Source organism: Capricornis sumatraensis, chromosome 23, assembly GCF_032405125.1.
Source record: "Capricornis sumatraensis isolate serow.1 chromosome 23, serow.2, whole genome shotgun sequence".
NCBI classification, from domain to species: Eukaryota; Metazoa; Chordata; class Mammalia; order Artiodactyla; family Bovidae; genus Capricornis; species Capricornis sumatraensis.
In genome coordinates, this window is record NC_091091.1 from 16079624 (window position 1) to 16101609 (window position 21986).

A 21986-nucleotide genomic window follows, 5' to 3' on the forward strand; every position below is an offset into this window, starting at 1 on the left:
ACAGTTAAAATTTTTTTTTAATTGTGCTTTTATAATTTTTAGTTATGGCTCCTCGAGATGATTTGAGCTACCCCTGCCTTTTATGGATAGCAACTGAACCAGATATTACAATGAGATTCCAGAATATTTCAAGGGAAAAAAAATGGATGGACTTTCTGTCCAAACACCAAGACATTTGCAATATTCAAAGGAGATCACAGTTTTTAAATATCATACATATACATGAAAATTAAGTTCTGAGTTTTATTTCTTTAAGTGCGTCACATAGATTAACTCACTTAGTTAGTCCTCACAACCACTGTGAAGGGTAGGTTTAGTTTACAGAAGAGGAAAATGAGGCACGAAGAGGTAAGTAACTTGCTCAAGGGCTCACTCACACCTGGGAAGTGGGTTAAAGTTATCAACTCAAGTGGGCCCACATGGGTCTGTGCCCCTAATATTGGCCATGTTGAGAGACAGATCTCCTCCACCCTCACTTCTATCACCCCACAGAAGTAGAGCTACCTACCGCTCTAACATGCTGCTATTTCGACCAACCTCAAACTGCTTTAGTACTTCTACCCTCACATATGAGAAAACTCCAGAAAACTTATTTTGGGCTCTGTGTCCATTCTCTAAACACACTAGCCTATTTCCAGACAGCTGGTAAACCTGTACAGTCTAATGCAGTGACTTAGAATGAGAGGAAAGGGTGATTCCTAAACTCGGGGCTGCCTTGTTCCTTCAGTTCTTCCTTGGCTTCCAAAGCTGACCCAAAAGTCTCTTGGCAAATTCCTCTGCTTAGCAATTAGCTACTGTTGAACAAAAATCAATGCATTTGTCAATTGTGCCTGTGCTGACTTCTCAGTTCCCAGCCTTAAGGTTTGTTTATAAATGGGTTAACTGATGGCCGGCTTGTTGAGTGTGGCAAAGGGCCAATCTTTTCTTCTGTAATATGTGCAGTAGGGGGATTGCGGCCTCCCACTGGCAGCAACAACCATGAAGTCAGAGACACCCCCCTCCACATAAAAAATTACAGGATGTGAGAGGAAGAAAGTGAGGATATGATTCCATTTCTTAAAATGATTTTACAACTTAAATTCCCTAGCCCAGCATTTACAACTTAAATCAATTTCCATCAAATGGAGACCATTATGTAACAAGTTCAAAAGAGATGTGTGCTTTCTTCTGGAATTTCAAACAAAGATGCACTACATTTAAATAGCTTCCACAGCATTATTTCTTGGGGCTTTTGTTTTTGTTGTTGTTTTTGACTATGCTAAATGGTCTTGTATACAAAGATGCATAACTCAGTTTATTGAAACTGAATTTTCCATGGAAACTGTCCAGTGCTCCCCCAATTCACAAGCACTTTATCTGACTGTCTTTCTTCCTCCAGATAATGGCTGGCAGCAACCCACAGTGTGGAGGTTATACGCTGTACTTTTGAAAAAGTCTTGAATGGAGCCATTGTTCCCCTGAGATGGTCTGTGTGTTTCACTGAACAGAGAGCAGGGTGTAAAAAAGGCACCTTGTGTGCAACTGTTGGCGAGGTTGGGGAGTGAATTAAAATCTCCAGAAAGTCTGGGCAGTGCTGTTCAGAGGAGCAATGAACCCTCTGGAAGCACTGTTAGCTCAGACATTCCAATGCGGTGAGGCAGCCTCAGGGACATGGCTCCCTCCAGTCTCATTTAGAGAGGGATGGAGGGGGCGAGCAAAGGACATTGATCTGGACCTGATCTCTTTGCAAAAAATTGGTGAAGGCCTTTCCAGGAATGGGGGGTTATTGATTATCATGCTCAGACAACTTTCCTGCCTAACAGACCTAGACTTTCCTTGGTTACTAATAGTGAAGTGACTCATTTGGAGGATTCATGTTAACTGCTTGTGCATCTATCAGTTTGCAACAATCTAATTCCTGTGTGCCTATTTTTTTTTTTTTAAACAGACAAGCCTTTGAGGGCTCTGGGTTGTTAATGATGTTTGATATTACTAATTCATTAAATGCATTATAAAACCACAATCCAAAACTGTATATTGAATAAAAAGCCTACCTTGTGTATTGTCAATAATGCTTCCTTTTTCCTGGAGCCTCATTCACCTCCTCAGGACTGTGCAGGCACAGGGACTGGGGGCAGTGGCTACTTCCTATTCCTCTAGTGCTAAAATCTCAAACTTTTCATGAACAAACACTTTCCTCTGTCTTCTGCAGAGGTCTTTCCACAACCAGCTCTCAAGGAAGGAGGTAATGTTGATTTTCATTAAATTCCTAGTGGTGAGAAAACAGCACAACAGTGTAAGAACCCAGGCTGACATACTTTTCTTAAAGGCAGAATTCTTCGGTGCACCCTCCTGTGTGTTCTTTGGTCCAACCCCTCCTGCGCCTGGAAGCTCAAAGGATGGGAGGCCACTTTTAACAGTGACCTGAAAGAAGGGGTCAAACGAGCAGGAGGAAAATGTGTGGGAGGAGTAGAGGTTCGGAGTGGGAGAAACACCATGTCGGGTTCCTCCAGTCACGGGGAGTTAGTCTGGAAGGCAGTCGGGAGCCGATGGAGATTTCTGCACAGGTTAAAGTTGCAGAAGACGAAGGACCACACGGCTGCGGCGTGAGGGAGTACAAGGAGCGGCCAGACGGGAGGGGTGGGGGCCCCGGGAACTGGGCTTGACTGAATGTAGGAGGAGGAATCATACCTATGGAACGGGTTGGTCCGTTAAAATAGGTGAAGAGGGAGAGGGATTGGGCGGAGGCGGGTGTGTGTGTGTGTGTGATAATTCGATTTTTCTCCAGGTCTCTGGCTCTCTTGACTGTTAGTTGGGTATAAAAACCACCTCAACGGCCAGGGGTGCAGAGGCTGCAGTTTCTGGCAGCGCTGACCACCTCCTGCTAGATTTGGAGTCCATAGACCTGGATGTCACTATTTGGATGGTCACTAAACTCTGCGGCCTGGCACAGCACTGGGCACACTGTGGGGCTCAATAATAAATCGTTGTTGGATGAATGACGGAACACATTGGAGACTCGGTGCTGCCCTTACCAGAGTAACCTTGGTCAAGTAATTGAACCTTCAGGAGCCTCAGTTTCCGTGTGTGTCGAGCAGGGACGGTGCCTGGCGGAAGGTGTGAGACTAAATGCCCGCGGCCTGAGTTGGACCGAGTTTCCGCTCTCCGGCCAGAGCCGGGAGACCTCGCCGCACTCTCTCCAGCTCCCACTGTGGCCCGGACGCCGGGCGGCCCTGGGAGGCCGGGCAGGGGTCGCCGGGCCGACATCCAGGGCCAGGGTGGCGGCCGGGTCCGCCCCTCGCGCCTGCCTTCTCCGCGCGGCCGGCGGCCCGGGGGCGGGCCCGTCTCAGGCCTCTCCCCCCGACCGCCCGGCGGCCCGCGGCGGCGCTCGCGGCCTCTCACCCGGGGCGGGCGAGTTCTGGGAAAGCCCGGCCCAGGGCGGGGGCCCCGCTGCCGCCCGCGCCGCCGTCAGGGCAGCGCGCAGAGCTCGGCGGGCGCGGAGCGAGGTAGCGGCGCCGGGCGGGGGCGCACCGCGCGGCGCGGGGCCGGACGGGCGGCGGGGGCGGCAGACCCCCGAGCGGGAGCGGCGGCGGCGCGCCCCGGCTGTGCCTCCCGGGCTGCGCCTCCCGGGCACTTGCCCGGCTCTGCGCGCTCCTGGCATCCGCTCCGCCGCTGACACACAGTAGCGGGGACACCCGACGCCGTTAGCGACAGGCACGTTCCAGAAGAACGCTGCAACTTGGGGACCCCGGCGCGCTCGGCCAGCAGAGGAAAGGTGAGGAGGAGACCCTGGAGCTCGGTTCCCGAGGCGTGGAGAAGGGGAGAGAGGGGCTTGTAATCCCTGAACCAGTCAGTAGAGCCGCCGAGGGCACCCAGCCTCACCCAGTTGTACCTGGCGTGAGAGTGTCCCTCTCCCGCCCCATCTCCAGGGGAAAACTGAGGCAGGCGACTCCCGAGGGGCCGAGAGCCAGCCTCACATGGGCTGGAGGACACCCTGGTAGGGCTTCCTTCGCCCCTTCAGATGTTTGCCTTGGGTCTCCACTGCATTTTGTGTGTGCAGCACAAAGGTGAAAAATATAAACTCTTTCTGAGGCGGTCCCTAGCGACAGTATTTCAAGGAAAAGTGCTCAAGAGATTGTTCCTGGAGAGATTAGCTACATCAAGTCCTAGAAAATACAATTTTGGACCTGGATCTCACTTTCACTGGCCACTAGAAGAATGGCTACGTCTCTTTTGTTAAAGTCCTCTAGTGCTGTGATAATGAATAACCTAGAAGCAAAAGTCCTCCATTGTGACTGATGTTAAATGCACAGTGCAAATTTATGTCCCCCGCCCCCCCCACCCCCCTTGCCTTGTATTTAAGTCATGAGACACTTGGTACAACTGACTCAACTAATTATTCAATGTACGAGAGATCCATCATCCATCATTCAAAGATTTAGCAGCATCATTTTAAAGAGGGAGCACCCTCAACAGATAGTAAGTAGGAGTCACTTGTGGAAAAGTTTTATTTCCACATGGTTCTTAATTTGGGTTGCATCATGCAAAATTTGCCACTAGGTCATTTAGATCCCTGCAAGATTAGTGCATTTCCTTGTGTTTCTGGTAAGAACTCCTGGTAGGGATAGGGTGGGGTCCCTGTCAGAATGGGCACAGCCAAGGCCTGGGGTGCTGTAACCCGCCAGGAAGAATTTTTGAGAGCCTGTCTTGGGAGGTGGATTTAGGTGACCCCGTAGATGCACTTACAGGGCCCAGTTGGCCCTGGGGGAGAAGGGGTGGTTGACTATCTCTGGATGCTGTATCCAGCCATATCTTCACAGATGCTTTCTGAAGAATACCTGGGGTGCTGTCGTCTAAAACATCCTTTGCTCTTCCTGGGTGCCCTTTCTGCTCCATTTCATCACTCTAAATCCTAACCAGTTTTGTTGCTGCCGGAAGACCTTCCCTCATACCTCAGTCCCAAATAGTCAACTTTCTCAGGCTCTGATGCCTGCAGGATTTTACCTTCCTGGCTTTTCTCCTCTCAACATTCTTTGAGAAGTTTTTATGTAGATGTTTCATTTTCCCTACTGAAGGACTGCACTGTGGCTTTCTTGGCACAGTGCTTGCACCTAGAAGCCTCTCTGGAAATCGTGCTATGGCTTTGGTTCTTCAATACAAGTCTCTGTTTTGGAGAAGAGGATTCAGAGAAGAGCATAGTGTTTACCATTCGAATTGTCCTCCACTTACAACCCCACAGGGGAAATTTTCCTTATAGCCAAGAGTCATGCATAATAATCATCTTTGGTCTAAGCTTGGGGACCAAGTAAGAGCTGGAGGGGACTGTCTTCCAGTCCTTCTAGTAAAATAAGCTCCTTGGATATGCGCCAGTGTTGACCTGTGTCATTAAAAATTCCATGCTCCAGTGGGTTGTGGTGAAGCTAGATTCCAGTGAAGGTGGTTGGTTTTCTTTCGCTATTTGCAACCATTCTAAGTTACAGTCTTCTCTGGGCTTTTTGTTGTATACTTGAAACAATTCATTTAATGTACAATTTGTTACCTGAAAATTTTTAAATGAATAATGGAAAGTTGAAAAGATTTGTGCTTGCTGTTTTTTCGAGCAGAAAGCAGGGAATGTTTCCCATGCCTGGGCAAGAGGGGATATTTGCACAGAGTGAGGCTGCTCTGCACCTGTGTGTTGGCAGTCCCTGCCATACCACACCTGGGTGGCAATCAGCCTGTATAGGATAACAGTTGCTTCAGCCTGGGCTCCTGCTTTCTTTGCCTGGTCTCACTGTGCTTGAGGGAAGAAGGGGTCCGGGGGAGCACAACAATATAGAGCCTTGAGTTTGAAGGAGTAGCATAGCAGAGAAGAGGAGAGAAAAAGCAGTAACAGCTTAGAGTGTGAACTGGTATGATCCAGGTGCTTTCCTCTAGATGCTTGGTGAAGATGTTGGCACTTAGCAGGTGGAAATTTGGTTGGGGAGAACAAGGGCAGGTGACTGGGGAGCCTGGTACTCCTGGAGAAAGCTGAGGGGTATTGATGGAGGCTTAGGGACGCGTGTGGCCCAATTATGTGGGGTTTCCCATGGAGCTGGAGATGGGGAAGTGGGGAGTCGAGAAGGAAGAGGAGGACATCAAAGATGCACTTTGTGAATGGCCAGCTACAGGGTCTAGAAAGGAAGAGAAAACCCTCTTCGGCATCATGCGCTCTTCTCTTCTCCCAGGGTGCAGGACTCGGGCTTGTTTTTTTTTTTTTTTTTTTTTAAGGCAGTGCTTTAATTCGTCTATATAGGTTTTCATGAGGCAGATTGGAAGCCGGCCTTCTACAGCTGTGCTGTCCAGTCAGGGTTGCTACAAGTCACATAGGGCTACTTACATTTAACTTTGAGTAAGTTAAAATTAAATGAGATGAGTCACATTTCAAGCACTTAATTGTCACATGTTGCTAGTCGCTACCATCCTGGAGAATGAAGATATATAATATGTCCATCATCTTAGATATCTGCCCTGGGATATTCATAATGACTATTAATCTCCAAAGTACTAATTTCCAAGTCAAATTTAGTCATAAATTAACAATTTCCTATTCATAGTCCCCTACTAAGTCTATTTAGATAAAAATAATAGTAGCAGTTGTTGTTGCTAACACTGCATTCTAAGTACTTTATATTTGTCGATTCATTTAACCCTAACAACAGCATTAGGTCCTAAATGCCAGAGACCTGTTATCCCTTACCTGCAATTCCAAAATTAAAAAAAAAAGAAGCTCTCAAAACTGGTTTTCATGTTTGGCTACAAAATTTGGTCTGAAATGACGTGAGGTTCTTTTGGTCTTAATTTTTCTCACCTGATAAGAAGTATATATACATTTTTTATTTTGGAAATGATGGACATGTTTGCTATAGATCTCACCTACAGCATTATTTAATATATGACATGTGTACTATTTTGCCATTACCAAAGCCAAAAATCTTCTGATTTTGTATAAGGACATATAGACTTCTATTTTTATGCCCCCTTTGAAGACAGGAAAACCGAGGAACTAAAAGGTTAGGTAACATACATGAAGTCAGAGCAAGAAAGTGCCAGGGCCAGGATTCAGTCAGAGCTGGCTGGTTCCAGACTCTGTTCTGTTGACCACTGTGCTTTCCTGTATCAACCCTTAGGTTCATCACCGAAAACAAACAACTGGCTCTTTTTTGGTGTGGTGAAACCAAATAACTTGAACTTGGCTCATTAGAAAATTACAGATAGGGCTATGGCTAAATTGTTTAGCAACTGAGGTTTTGGAATGCTATGGCTAGTTAAACCACCGTAATTGGCATGCTTAGCAAGTGTTTAGCTTACCCTTTTCCACTTTAGCTAATCACAGTTGGTTTCGAGCCATTCTCTGTGACGAGAACTGATAGGAAAAGAAGTTGCTCATTGTGGCTCTTGGTAAAACTGCTGGACCCTTGTTGAAACCTGTGGCACATGGTTCTCCTAGCAGTTGTGGAACAGAAGGTAGGGCAAGGTTTGGTCCTGGTGTATACTGACTGTTGTGCTGTGGGTGTGACCATTCTGGTGTCCAGCCGGGGTTCTGAAACTTCCTGGTAGGGCTTTGGAGGATCTGAGTCAAGCTGACTTGGTTAGAATTCTCTCCTGGAGAGGCTGTGAGGTTCTCTCTTCTTTGGGGGAGGTTAATTAGAATCACAGGGTTGGCCTGGGGTCAGGAACAGACTTTTCACTTTCCCTCTTTAGCTGGTCCCTTCGTGGCTTTTTTGTTCAAGTCTGCATTTGAAGAAACTCTTTAGTAACCCCAAGCTTTCTCCTTTGAGTGTAAGAAAATGTTCTGAAGCTCTACCATCTGTGTGGACCTTATAGCCCTGTCTCTCTGTGTCCTGGGTGCATGTATACCTCTCATGGCAGAGATTTCAATGTCCTAGTGGTCATGTTGCTTCCAGTTATAATAGCTTAAGGTGTAGGGGCAAGGCACTCTTGGTCAAATACAAGGGCTCTAGAATCAAAATCACCTGGTTTTACATAAGCTTTGTCATCTACTAGCTGTACAGCTTTAGATGAGAAGCTAACCTTTCTGTAAGACAGTAATTTTATGGAGTTGCTCAGAGACCTAGGGCTTCCCTGATGGCTCAGCAGGAAAGAATCTGCCTGCAGTGCAGAGGACGCAGGAGACACAGGTGTGATCCCTGGGTTGGGAAGATCCTCTGGAGGAGGACATGCCCACCCACTCTAGTATTCTTGCCTGGAAAATCCCATGGACAGAGGAGCCTGGAGGGCTACAGTAGGGTCGCACAGAGTTGGATACAACTGAACTCTCACGCATCACGCATTTGAGACCTCAGTAGGGTAATGTACCTTAAGCGCTTTGCATAGTGCCAGGCACATAGTCAGTGTTCAAAACGTTAGCTACTAATGTTGTTGTCTTTTCCCTCTGGGTCTTCCTAAGTCTTGCCAGTCTGCAACTTTAGGCTTAGGAAATATATGTCTAGTATATTGAATAATGCCAGTGATCCCGTAAATCGTCCAAGTCTTAATCCCCATAACCTGTACATATGTTTCTTAACACGACAAAAGGAACTTTGCTGACATTTTTAAAGATTTTGAGATTAGGGGATTATGCTAGATTACCTGAGTGGGCTCAACCTAGTCAAGAGGGTTCTTATAAGAGGGAGGCAAGAGGATCACAGAGTTCCTCATAGAAGGTCAGGCTAATGTAAGAAAGAGGTCAGGAGCCAAGGGATTTGGGCTGCCTTGAGATGCTGGGCCTCCAGAAGGAAAACAGTGCTGCCAACCCACCTGAGACTTCAGGCCTCCAGAGCTGAAGATAACAAATCTGTATTGTTTACACCACATTTGAGGCCATTTGTCACAGTAGTAATAGGAAACTAACAAGAGTGTAGAAGAGAAAAAAGAAAGTAGTCAAGAGGGAAAGGAAAGCTGTCAAAGTAAGACAGCAATAAGAGCCAGCATTTAGTTTGCTAGGGACTTGTTCTGACTACCCTGCGTGTATTAATCTGTCATCCTCACTACAGCCTTCTGAGATAGGTACTTTTATTATCTATATATCATGGAAGGGCATGCTCAGGCACTGAGAAGATAGGAAACTTACCCAAGTTTACACGGCTAGTATGGGGTGGCGGTTTAGTCACTAAGTTGTGTGCGACTCTTGTGACCCCATGGACTGTAGCCCGTCAGGCTCACCTGTTCATGGGATTTCCCAGGCAAGGTTACTGGAGTGGGTTGCCATTTCCTTCTCCAGGGATTCTTCCCGACCCAAGCATGGAACCCAGGTCTCTTGTAATGCAGGCAGATTCTTTACCAAGTGAGCCATCAGAGAAGCGCTAGTATGGGGTAGAGCTGGGATTAAATCCACAGTCTGGGACTCTCTTTACTTTCTTGGGGATATAATTGCTTTATAATGTTGGGTTAGTTTTCTGCTGCACAATGAAGTGAATCAACTGTATATGTATTCATATATCCCCTCCTTCTTCGACCTATCTCGCACTGCCCCCATTCCCTGTCTCCCGCCCATTCCATCTATCTAGGATTCCCCAAAGCAGCATTTCTGTATCTGCTAAGGCTGACAGTGCCAGCCACTGAGTGGTATGTTGCTGTAAGGAAGGAAAAAAGCAATATTTGAATGGGGGAGAAGGGGTGTGTTATAGCCCCACCACACCGAAAAAAAAAAAGAAAAGGAACATGGGTATCGAAGCCCTTGGTAAGTTCTTGCCCTTTCTGTGTCTTGTAATGCGTGTGGACAGCTTGAAGCCAGCGGACGCCGACTCTGGGAGCAGTCTCTGTGCTGGCCTCCTTCTCGGCTTCCCACCTCTGTTCCTCCAGCAGCCCCGCTCGCTCACCACAGACCGCTGGCCCCAGCGCCCGGTTGGCTCGGCTTCCCACCTCTGCCTGTTTATTGGATTTGCCTTATTCCTGACTCTCCGCTCCAGCCCTGAATTCCACCTTTTCCTGGCCCCTCAAATGCTCAAACTTGAGATGGTTCGTGTCAGAGCCAGGATGGTGAGGTACCTCTGGGACGGCTGGGGGGTGCATGGTGGTGATTTCTCCTTTTCCTTTGGGTTAGTTGCCTGTTGTTGACTTTCTAGCTGTGCTTCTTTTGCCTCTCAAGCTCATAATTCAGAGTGATACTGGTTTTCCAATTGTGTCACAGGAGGGTTGGAGCCTCTGCCAGTTGAAGGGGATGGTGGAAGAGGAAGATCTCAACCCTTCATCCCATGTTGCCCACAGCCCCACTGTTACTCATTTTATTTATATAGCGAGGCCCTGCCTCAGATTTGGCAGGTGAGCGCACCTCTGTGCTAGAGAGACAGGAGTTTGAGAAGACCTAAACCCTGCGTTAAGGCACACTAGGTATGACCTTAGCCCAGAGACTTGGATGTGCAGGAAATAGAACTCTGCTGTGTTTTGTCTAATAGCCTTTTACAAGATGAGGATCTGGAGCTAGGTTGCTTAAATTTGTTTACCTGGCTCCACTATTTATGTGCAATCTGTGTGATCTTGTGCAAAATACTTGTTCTACTGGGGCCTAAACTTCCTCATTCACTGAATGGGAGGGATGACAGATAGTAGCATCTGGGCCTCGCTGGTGGCCCAGTCGTAAAGAATCTGCCTGCCAATGCAGGAGACTCAGGTTCGATCCCTGGGTTGGGAGGATCCCCTGGAGAAGAAAATGGCAACTCATTCCAGTATTCTTGCCTGGGAAATCCTATGGGCAGAGGAACCTGGAGGGCCACAGTTCATGAACAAAATAGTAACACCTAGTAAATGAGACTGTTCGTATAAAGGGCTTAGAACAGTGTCTGATAGACAATAAGAATTCAACAAATATTGGCTCTTAGGCCCATTTTCACCCTGATGGAGTCTCCATGGTGCTCTCCCTGGTGCGGCTGTGGTCTGACTTCCATCACTCCTCCTTTTCCTAGTTGCCACTGGTCACTGTCCCTGACCACAGATGACTTCAGGTGCACGAGGCTGCTTCTCATGGGGGCACAGCTGCCCCTCCCCGAGGTTTCTGAGGTCTTCCTGCCTCTGCCAGGAAGAGGGTCCCTTCAGCTCTGAGAAACTGCGGGATGTTTGTTCTTTTCTCTCCTGCCTGCCAGCTGTGGGGGTTGAGATGAGAGGGACAGGGTGGAGCTCCAGTCTTCTCCCTGTTTTTCCTCCATGACATTAGGTCTATAAGGCAGACTTCATACTCTTGCATCCTTTCCCCTTTCCCCTTAAGGCATAAAATGAAATAATCACAAACAGGGCGGCTAGGCCTGACAGGGTTGTTGGTTAAACTGTTATCTACATAGTGGTGGTATTGCTGCTGGCTCCGTGGAGTGATCTGCTGTGGGGCAACCCCACAGAAATATGCTCCGTGTCAAAAAACACTGGAATGTCTCCTTCAGAAGGGCTGGTTACATTTGCACACGAGTTCAGAGCTATAACAAAATGCAGTTAGCATTTATGAATTTTATTGCTTTGTAGGAACCACTACATTTTGATACCAAAACAGTAAGGGTGCTTCATTCAGAATTAAGAAAGAGGCAGAAGCAAGGAGAGACTCTATTTTGATGACTTCATTTTAGGTTTAAACTATATAATATCACTGACTATGGAAAATCCAGAGAATGGAAAAAAAAATCATTGGGAAAAACACATGTGACCAAGTGCATACTAGACACATCTGGGATTAAAATATCATATAACACAGTTTAATTTGGATATCACTGGAGTTAGTTCAAGTTGCTGTCATTTCTAAAGAAAGCTTCAATTCATTTGTTATTATTAACAACATGAACTCAGATTTCATTGATGAACATATTTTTGCCCATGATCCGCTTGCCTGGAGGAATTGAAGCACTCTAATAGTCTGGTTTGCCCATCTCAGGGAGGTGGATAAAATTCACAGAAGTTAAATGCTTTTGGCTTGAGATTGTATTCCTTTTTCTCTGCAAAGGCAGAATGAATTTGGATGACAGAGTTGAGCGTGAGCCTAACTGGGTCTGCAGTTTTGCTAACTGCTGGGGTCTGAGTAAATTCAGATTCACTTCTCGGCCGCTCAGCAGGCTAATTAGTCCCTAACTTAACTTGGTTTACTGTGCCAGAGGTTATTCTTTCATCGTGCCTCCGGCAGGGTCCTAAAATTCACAGTGGGACAGATTGCAGTTGTGGAAGAAATATGCTCAGTTATTATTTGAATCTCAGAGAGGATGGCAAGAACTTCTTGAATTATGCATAGAAACTACGTAAATTTGTAAAAAGAACTCCAAAAAGTGACTTTCCTGCAGCATCAGTGTAACAGCAGTCAGATAGCCTTGCAGGTTCTCCCAGGGTACCTCTTCGATCTAGGATTTTGACTAAGTACCCTTTGCTGACTGAGAACTTCTCCAATGCCAAGTCATGGGATGGCTGACAACAGGTGAAGTGTGTTCCTGACTCAGGCAGGCAAGCCCAGATCAAATTAGTTACAGAGGGTCAGAGAGCATGCTTACTGCTAGCCATGTGGTCTATCTCTGATGAATTGTCACTAAGAAGTCAGGAAGATCTCAAGTATGTCACTTGTTTAGATTATTAGTTTAAAAAAATAAAGAATTTTTAGACAAACACTGTATGTTTTCACTTATATGTGACATCTAAAAATCAAAACAAACCAACAAATACAAGAAAACAGAAACAGACTCACAGATACAGAGAACAAACTGGCTACCACAGGGGAGGGGAGCACGGGCTAGGGCAAATAGGTGGAGGGAGTTAAGAGGTACAAACTAGCAGTTATAAAATAAGTCAGTGCTAGCTTCGGTAGCACATATACTAAAATTGGAATGATACAGAGAAGATCACCATGTCTCCTGCACAAGGATGACACGCAAATTCATGAAGCAGTCCATACTTTTTTAAAAAAGTACTAAAAAGTCATAGGTATGTAATGTACAGCACAGGGAATATAGTCGATATTTGATCATAAATTTGTATGATATGTAATCTCTAAAAATATTGAGTCATTATGTTGTACATCTGAAACTAACATTGTAAGTCAACTATACTTAAATGAAAAAGTAATTAAAAAGAATTTTTAATCCAAAGCCATTTTAACAACTAAAATTCTATCTTTTAATTATTAATGCAGATGTTATGCATCTATTTATGATTTGTTTGTTACTTTTTTATTATATGCTGTGTCTTGCAACAGGGAAAATTGAGAAATCCAAATGTTCCCCTCTCACTTTTAAGAGTTGGAGAAACGTCTTCTCAGAGACGAAGATTTGACAAAGTCACCTGGGTGGGGAGCAGTAGAACTGGAACTTTTATTTCAAGCAAAATTAAGACCATAGTAGAGATACCTAATTGGAGAAGGAAATGGCAACCCACTCCAGTATTCTTGCCTGGAGAATCCCATGGATAGAGGAGCCTGGCAGGCAACAGTCCTTGGGGTTGCAAAGAGACGGACACGACTGAAGCAACTTAGCAGACAGCATAGATACCTAATACACAATTTTCCATCCTGCCTCTTTGCCTAACATTCTATCATTAAGATGTTTCCATTAAATGTTTTAAAATCTTGATTACTGTGTCTGAATCTCATCTGTCATGTTGTCCCGCGGAGGGTTTACTGATTCCCCTCTTTTTGGGCATTCAGTTGTTGATCCCCAATTTTTTCTATTTAAGTAACTCTTCATTGCCTTGGTCTCTAATTCTTTAGCACAGAGTCCTAGAAGTGAAATTACTAGGTCAAAGTAAAGAACTTTTTTAAAGTCTCCAGGTACATACTGGCAAAATGATTTCTAAAAAGGTTGCAACAGTTTGCGCTTCAAATAATGATGTGCTAGAGTAGTCTTTCCTGTGGCATGTCAATGAGAGATACCAGACTTGGTACTTCGTCGTTTGAATGTGCATTTCTTTGATTACTAGAGATAAAAAACATTGATATTTCATCACTGTTCTTTCTCTTGGTTAATTATTTAATCACCTACTTTGTCCATTTATTTGAGACGTCTTAGTGAATTAAGACTGTAACGTATCATTGTCATTTGATGCTGTTTTTCTCAACTAGCATTTTTTCCTGATTATAATACAATGCAAGTTAATTTTGGCTAATTTGGGAAACAGAGAAAGGCACAGCAAAGAAGTCCAAAATCACCTGCATTCCTGCCATTTAGTGCTCTTACTAACATTTGGTTCATGGCTTTCTGGGTTTATTTTCTTTTTTCCCAAATTGAGATCATGTTTTCACATTTTATAACTTTTCACCTAACTTTATAAATCATAATTAAGCAAATTATGTTTATCCTACTATGGGATACTCTGTATATATATTAATGAAGTATCATATTTTGAAATGTTTATCGTGTGTCTTAATGTGCAGAAAATTTTCCATATGGCCAGATAGGTCTCTGTTCTCCTTGGAGATTACTTCCATGGCTTTTCAATTTGTACTCTTTACTCATTTCTGTGATTAACTGTTTTTTTTTTTTTTTATCCCCCTTAGGTCTTTAGGTTTTTACTTACGTTCAGCTTTTCATTTGAAATTATTATTATTTTTTTGTTCATATTATGAGTTGAAGACCTATCTGTTTTCTAAATACTTTATTTTCCTTCATAATATATTTATTTCCTCATATATATATTTATATTTCATATATAATTTCCTTAAATAATATACCTATTGGATTATCCTAGATTATTCCTAATATTTTCTTGTATATTCTAAAGTCAATTTCAGGCCTAAGATATCTATATGTAAATTATTTAATGAGTACCACACTGTTTTGGTTATTTAATATTTTAGTCTTATAACAATTACGTGCTGAATTCTCATTATAATTATTAAAATTTTTCTTATTTTCCTTGCTTATTCTTATAAGTTAAGTTTTGAAACACTTTGTCAAAATGTTAAATATCTGTTCATATTCTGATTAGGATTATAATAAACCTATATATTGGGCTTCCCAGGTGGTGCTTGTAGTAAAGAACCCACCTGTCAATGCAGGAGACATAAGAGATATGGGTTCAATCCCTGGATCAGAAAGATCCCCTGGAGGAGGGCATGGCAACCCAGTCCAGTATTCTTGCCTGGAGAATCCCATAGACAGAGGAGCCTGATGGGCTATGGTCCATAGAGTCACAAAGAGTCAGACACGACTTAGCATACAGGCAAACTTATATATTAATTTAGGAAGAATTAATAGGTTTATCTATTTAGTCTTTCCATACTGGTATGTTTCTTAATTTACTCAAATGTTTTTATATCTCTTACTGAAGTTTGTAGTAACCGTCATGTAAATCATATGTGTATGCATGCATGGTCAGTCCTGTCCAACTCTTGCAACCCAGTGGACTGTAGCCCATCAGGCTTCTCTGTCCATAGAATTTTCTAGTCAAGAATTTTGGGGTGAGTTGCCATTACCTACTCCAGTGAATCATATATTTCTTATTTTTAAAAAAGTTTTATATTTTTATTTAATCAGCTTAATTTTTTAGCTGATTTTCCTGAACTTTCTAGGTAGAGAATTGTGTTGTCTACAAATAATAATTGTTTCTTTTAAATTAGAAATTTGAACATAAATAACTAAAAGGGAGGATGGTAGACCTTTTAATTTTATTCCTGATTTTAATAGAAATGCTTTTCATGTTCACTAGTAATTATGATGTTGCTTTTGGTTAAAAATAGTTTGAGGAAGGAGTTTTATATTCATAGTTTTTTTTTTTTTTTAATGAAAGGGAGTTGAATTTATCAAAAGCCAAAAGGTCATCTTTGAGATGACTGTGTGCTTTTTTTTTGTATTTGACCTACTAGTATGTTTTATTAACAAGTTTCCATCATTAAACCATATTTTCGGTCTTGCGGTGGCAGTTAATTATCATTGTGTTAATGAATTCTATCTGTAAAGTAGAGATTCATCTAGGATCTATTTAGATTTTGCTTTGTTGGGTTTTTCTTGTTAGATTTATTTTAGCTGTGGTTGTCAAAGACTGACATTAAAATTAGCATGCTGCCCCTGAGTGTGCATAGACTGAATTCCTGGAAACCTCCTGTGCTGCCCTGAGAGAGTGACAGGGGCAGCTTCAAAAATGGTGAGGGAGCTGGAGGCCCTGTTGCTGGGGGAGAGAGTGAGGGCAGTGAAGTGTCGGCAGTGGCTTGGTTCACTGGGGCTTTCCTGTGAAGTGAAAATGCAGTGTCTTTTTTTTTTTTTTTTAAACTGGGACACTCTTGTTTCTTTGCACTCATCATAGAATAGGCAGAATTGAAACTACCACTAGAGGGTTAGGCACTGTTCATAATGATTCCAGACATTGAATGGGGACCTCAGTCTCCTTTTCTAAATTGATATGGGATTTTAAGTAGCAAAGCAGCAAAGCTGAAAGACAGGCTTAGAGTCTAGTAGGAGTCAAACTCAACGTCAAGTCTTCATTTAGGTGAAAAGTTAAAAAATAAAATGTTCCTAAGGCATAGAGAAGGGAAGAGAGAAAGTGGTTACAAAACAAAAATATTAAATGGTGAGTACTGTAAATGTGCATTTGACACCTTTAGGACTGAGAAACTGACCCAGTGATTTAGCTACTGCGTGCATATCTTTGTGGAGAAGTTGAGGAGAATCTGAGCCTAAAATGTAAGAAGGTGGTTGGTTGTTTCTTCAACTCAGTCCTTTTCACACTCTTCCTACTTCTGTATCGCCCCTCATTCTCTGTCTCCTTGTTTTTCTACAGTTTTGTTTTTTCCCAATCTTATTGTCTCACCCACTCAACATTGTCTCATCCATTCAGCAGTCCTTCTGAGTCACTCCCATGTGTCAAGCACTATGCTGGCTGATGGGGGAGGCTGGTGAGCAAGACCCCCATGGCTACTGCCGACCTGAGCTTACCTGAGCCAGGTGATGATGAGGGTGAGAATCTGATACTCTCTTAATTTATGAAATAAGATGTTACTAACTCTCCCCCTTAGGATTTCAGACATTTGCTTATTTATAGTAGAGACGGCAATGGCACCCCACTCCAGTAATCTTGCCTGGAAAATTCCATGGACGGAGGAGCCTGGTAGGCTGCAGTCCATGGGGTCGCTGAGAGTTGGACACAACTCAGTGACTTCACTTTCACTTTTCACTTTCACGCATTGGAGAAGAAAATGACAATCCACTCCAGTGTTCTTGCCTGGAGAACCTCAGGGACGGCAGAGCCTGTTGGGCTGCCGTCTGTGGAGTTGCACAGAGTCGGACACGACTGAAGCGACTTAGCAGCAGCAGCTTATTTACAGAAGGATATTATAAAATATCATGAATGGGGAATCATTTCTATGTTGTAAAAGTAGAGTGTGGTGTTGTTGTTCAGTTGCTCAGTCGTGTCTGACTCTTTGCGATCCCATGGACTGCAGCATGCCAGGCTTCCCTATCCTTCACCATCTCCCGGAGCTTGCTCAGAGTCATGTCCATCGAGTCAGTGATTCCATCCAATCATCTCATCCTCTATTGTTCCCTTCTTCTGCCTTTAATCTTGCCCAGCATCAGGGTCTTTTCCAGTGAGTCAGCTCTTCGCATCAGGTGGCCAAAGTATTGGAGCTTTGGGTTCAACAACAATCCTTCCAAGGAGTATCCATGATTGATTTCCTTTAGGGTTGACTGGTTTGATCTCCTTACAGTCCAGGGGACTCAAGTCTTCTCCAGCATCACATTTCCAAAGCATCAATTGTTTGGCGCTCTGCCTTCTTTATGGTCCAACTCTCCCATCCATACATCACTACTGGAAAGACCATATCTTTGACTAGATGGATTTTTGTTGGTAGAGTAATGTCTCTGCTTTTTAGTACACTGTCTAGGTTTTTGTCACAGCTTTTCCTCCAAGGAGCAAGCATCTTTTAACTTTGGACAATATTTTGTTTTAAGGGGCTTGATTAAACTCTGACTTGACTTGGGAAGGGGGTTTCTGTTGCTGCTCCTTGATGTTTTCCCAAGCAAAACATCTTCATCCCTGTTTCTTCCCTTCTGAAGAAATTTCTTTTCAACTGGAAGAGTTCTGGAAGCAAGGACTGCTAGGACTGAAGAAGGACATTCTAAGGTATAAACCAGAAGGACCAAGGAGAGGCAGGGTGTGCTCACCTTGACCAGCTCTGTTCAGTGCAGAGGCTCAGGTGGAAGCTTGGGAGAGTGCCCAGCATGTGGTTGCTGCTATATTGAGAAAGCCATTCAGGTTCATCTGGAGAAACTAGTTCACATAAATGCTCTGCTATTGCTTCATTATGCTTTTTAAATTGGTTCTGCAAAGAGTGTATTGACTGCATTCCTAATGTTATACCCAGGATTAGCCATCAAAGATCTTTCAGTCCAGTCAGGGAGAGAGGGCACGAATACCTGAAATTTTCTATATCCTTACCAAGAAATGGCTGAGTCCCTGGCCAGCTGTTAAATGGCCTGAGTCCAGGAGAGGGAGCTCTGGGCTGGAATTTTCTGGAACAGAGAGAGGGCTTGAAGGAAGCTGGGTCTGGCTTGGTGAAAAGGATGGGAAGGTGTTTCTGCTTGGGAAGAGATAAAGCCATCCTTAGAAGTCTGGTTCGCAGGAGTGTGCTAGTTGGCCAGGTGAGCAACGTCTCCTCTGAGGCCTTCCTTTTCCTTGTTTGCCTTACATACATGTTGTGGGTCCTTCAAATATATCCACCTGCATGAGTTTCATCAATGATTCCAGATCTTTCTGTGATCCATGCCCCACTTCTAAGCTCCAGACCTGCAAATCCAGCTGCCTGTGAGACATCTCCCCAAAACCCATGTCTCAAATTGAACTCAGTCTTTTCCCAGACCTATTTCTCCCACAGTCCCTATCACAGTGGAGAGAATCTTTATAGATTCCGTTAACAAGGCTGGAAACTTCAGCTCTCCAAGCACACCCCCCACCCATCCCTACCTCCTGAGCTTCTCTCTCCCCGTATTTACCACACTCTGCTACCTTCCATTTCCATATCTATCTTTCCCAATAAATCATGTGCTCCATGAAGGCAGGGTCTTTCCGGGTGGTACTAGTGGTAAAGAACCCGCATGCCAGTGCAGGAGATGTAAGAGATGCGTGTTTGATCCCTGGGTGGGGAAGATGCCCTGGAGGAGGACAACCCACTCCAGTATTCTTGCCTGGAGAAGCCCATGGACAGAGGAGTCTGGTGGGCTACAGTCCATGGGGCCACAGAGAATCAGGCAGGATTGAAGGGACTGAGCGTTTCTGAAGCCAGGGGCAGGGTTCACTTCTGTGATCGCTAGCTCCAGCACAGTATTCAGCCTGTGACAAACGTGCTCCATAAATACATGTAGACTGACGGTGTGAACTGAACTTCCTGTCCATTCTACCTCCTAAGTATTTCTCTAGTCAGGCAGACCCTACTTTCAAATCTAGCTTTGCTGTTTACTAGCTGGGTAACTTTAATAGATCTTTTTTTTTAATTGCGTTAGTTTTTAATTTACCGATTAAGCTATTTTTAATCTCACTATGCATCAGCTTCTGAATCAGTAAAATGGACTTAAGTGTGGTGCCTACCTCATAGGTTTGACATGGATTAAAGGAAATAAAGCATATAAACTATTATATGCATAATAAATAAATTATGCATAAATAAAGCATATAACACATTATACCATGTGTTGGACACATGGTATAGTCTTTACTGTTACAAGGGTAGGTTTGAAGCTAGAATATGAAAATCCCTTAAAGTAGGTTAAGAGGTGTGTGCTGGATCTATTAGAAGGGGAGGATCCATGGAAAGTTCTAACTGTGTGGCAGAAAAACGACTATCTGTGCAATCAACCCAAATTTGTGTAAAAACCTAAACTCTATCACTTAATGCTGCTGCTGCTGCTAAGTCGCTTCAGTTGCAAGCTTTTCACAAAAGTACCTAGCCATTCTCAACCTCAGTTTTAAACTTGTAAAATTAAGATAACAATACTCAGTACCAGGATTTGTTGTAAGGTTTAAATGAGATGGTATATGAAAGGTGTCTGAGCCTTTTTTTTTTTTAGGTTGCTGTCTTTCCTCTAGTGATAAGTTCTGGGTTCCCTTGGAAAGATATCTGTAGGCCAGAGGCTTTTCTTTGGCTCAACTTCGTTTAACATTTTTGTCAGAGTTGGATGAAGGCAAAAAACCTTATTTCCAAATTTGCAGATGACTCAAAGTTGGCAAAATAGCTAATACAATAGGTGATGGAACAGAGGCTAAAAATGACCTCAACAGTCTGGAATGTTAGGCCTTCACCAAATGGGAAGTTGGGCATCTAGCAGATGGATCAAAGTAGTCAGGGACAAGGAGACCACTTATTTATTTTAAAATTTTTGTTGGAGTATAATTGACTTACAATATTACGTTAGTTTTAGGTATAAAGTGAAGTGAATCAGTTATATGTATATCCACTCCTTTTAGATTCCTTTCCCATATAGACCGTGACAGAATATTGGGTAGAGTTCCCTGTGCTCTAAGTAGGTCCTTATTAGTTATTTATTTTATATATAGTAGTGTGTAAGTGTCAGTCTCAGTCTCTGATTTATAAGGAGACCATTTAGAAGGAGATTGCACTAGTCCAGATGATGAATGGAAAGGGTCTGACCAGGGGGTGGTGTCAGTGGCCAACAGCTGGGAAAAAAATTTTAGAAAAATCATCAGAATGTGACAAGTAACTAGGTGGGTGTGTGGATGAAGAGAGCCAGTGATAACTGGGAAGTTTCCTTTCTGAATTCCTGGGAAGAAGGAGGTGCCAGTTAATAGGAAGGAGGAAGTTAGGCAGAAGAATTGAGTTAAGGAGAGAAGGGAGGACAGGAGTCTGGTTTTGTACTTGGGGTGTTGGCTGTATCCAACAGGAAGTTGGAAAGTCAGGACTGTAGCTCGTGGGAGCGGCTGTGTCTAGAAAGAGGCATTTGGGAGTCATCCACTTAGAGGTGATAGTTGAAGCCGTGGGTGGGAGGGGTTGGGATGGCCAAGGAGTGGCCGGTGCTGTTCAGAATCATTAGCGTTGTTGGCTCTAACTAAAGATAAGCAGGATAAACAAACCCATGCCCAAGTGGGAACTAGTTTTACTGCCTTCCAGGAGTTCTTTAATGCATTAAAGCAAACTTTCACAGGATGAAAAAAAGTCTCATATAATAATTTCAGATTTTCAAAAAGTTATTTTTCATGATACAATACGTAAACACGTTCTTGGTTGTAAAGAATGTGAACATTGCAGATAAAGTAGAAGCCCCTATAACCCCTCTCTAAGTCTGCTTTTTCTTTTTCAGAGGTAATCACTGTTCCTAGTTGGGTGGGTGCTGTTCAAACGTTTTGCTATGTGATTATACAGTTATACATACACATACACATAATGATATACTTTGTGTGTTTTGTTTTATATAAGGCGCTCCTAACATGTTTTGTTCTTTGGTTTATTTTTATCTTAAGAAAATGAAACAATATACCTTGGGTCCTTTCTAGGTAAATGTATCTAGAGCTCAGTTATAAAAACAACAAAAAACCTGTTCTCCTGGATATGAATGTACTATATTTTATTTAATCATTCCTTTGTAGATGAAATATACCTTCTCTCCACCTTTTGCATCTGCTCATTCTGCAAGACACAGTGTGATCCTTGGGTTGGGAAGATCCCCTGGAGGAGGAAATGGCAACCCACTCCAGTATTCTTGCCCGGAGAATCCCATGGACATAGAAGCCTGGTGGGCTATAGTCCACGGGGTCACAAAGAGTCGAACATGACTGAAGTGACTTGGCGTACACACACACACTGTGTAGGAGGCTGCCCAGGAGAAACTGGGATACATCAGTAATAGTAAGCCAGGAGTTGGCAGACTACTGGGGTAATGAGAAGTACATAAAGAAGAGGACAGGCAGAAAATGCTGCTGCTTCTGTTTTTTCTTTGGTAATAACTTTGTATTCGGCACAATCTATAAAAATATGGAATCACTATTTTGTACACCTGAAACTAATATAACATTGGAAATTAACTCTACTTCAATTAAAAAGAAAGACAAATCAATTCAATAAATCACTTAAAAAGAAGGCAAAAGATATA

General features: G+C 43.5%; 1 non-coding gene across 1 annotated transcript; it reads left to right on the forward strand.

Moving 5' to 3' along the window:
- The first annotated feature begins 12750 nt into the window (after positions 1–12750).
- On the forward strand, positions 12751–12857 carry LOC138070583 (U6 spliceosomal RNA). Its single transcript, XR_011144156.1, has one exon. It is a non-coding gene; the product is annotated as a U6 spliceosomal RNA (small nuclear RNA).
- Positions 12858–21986: the final 9129 nt, after the last annotated feature.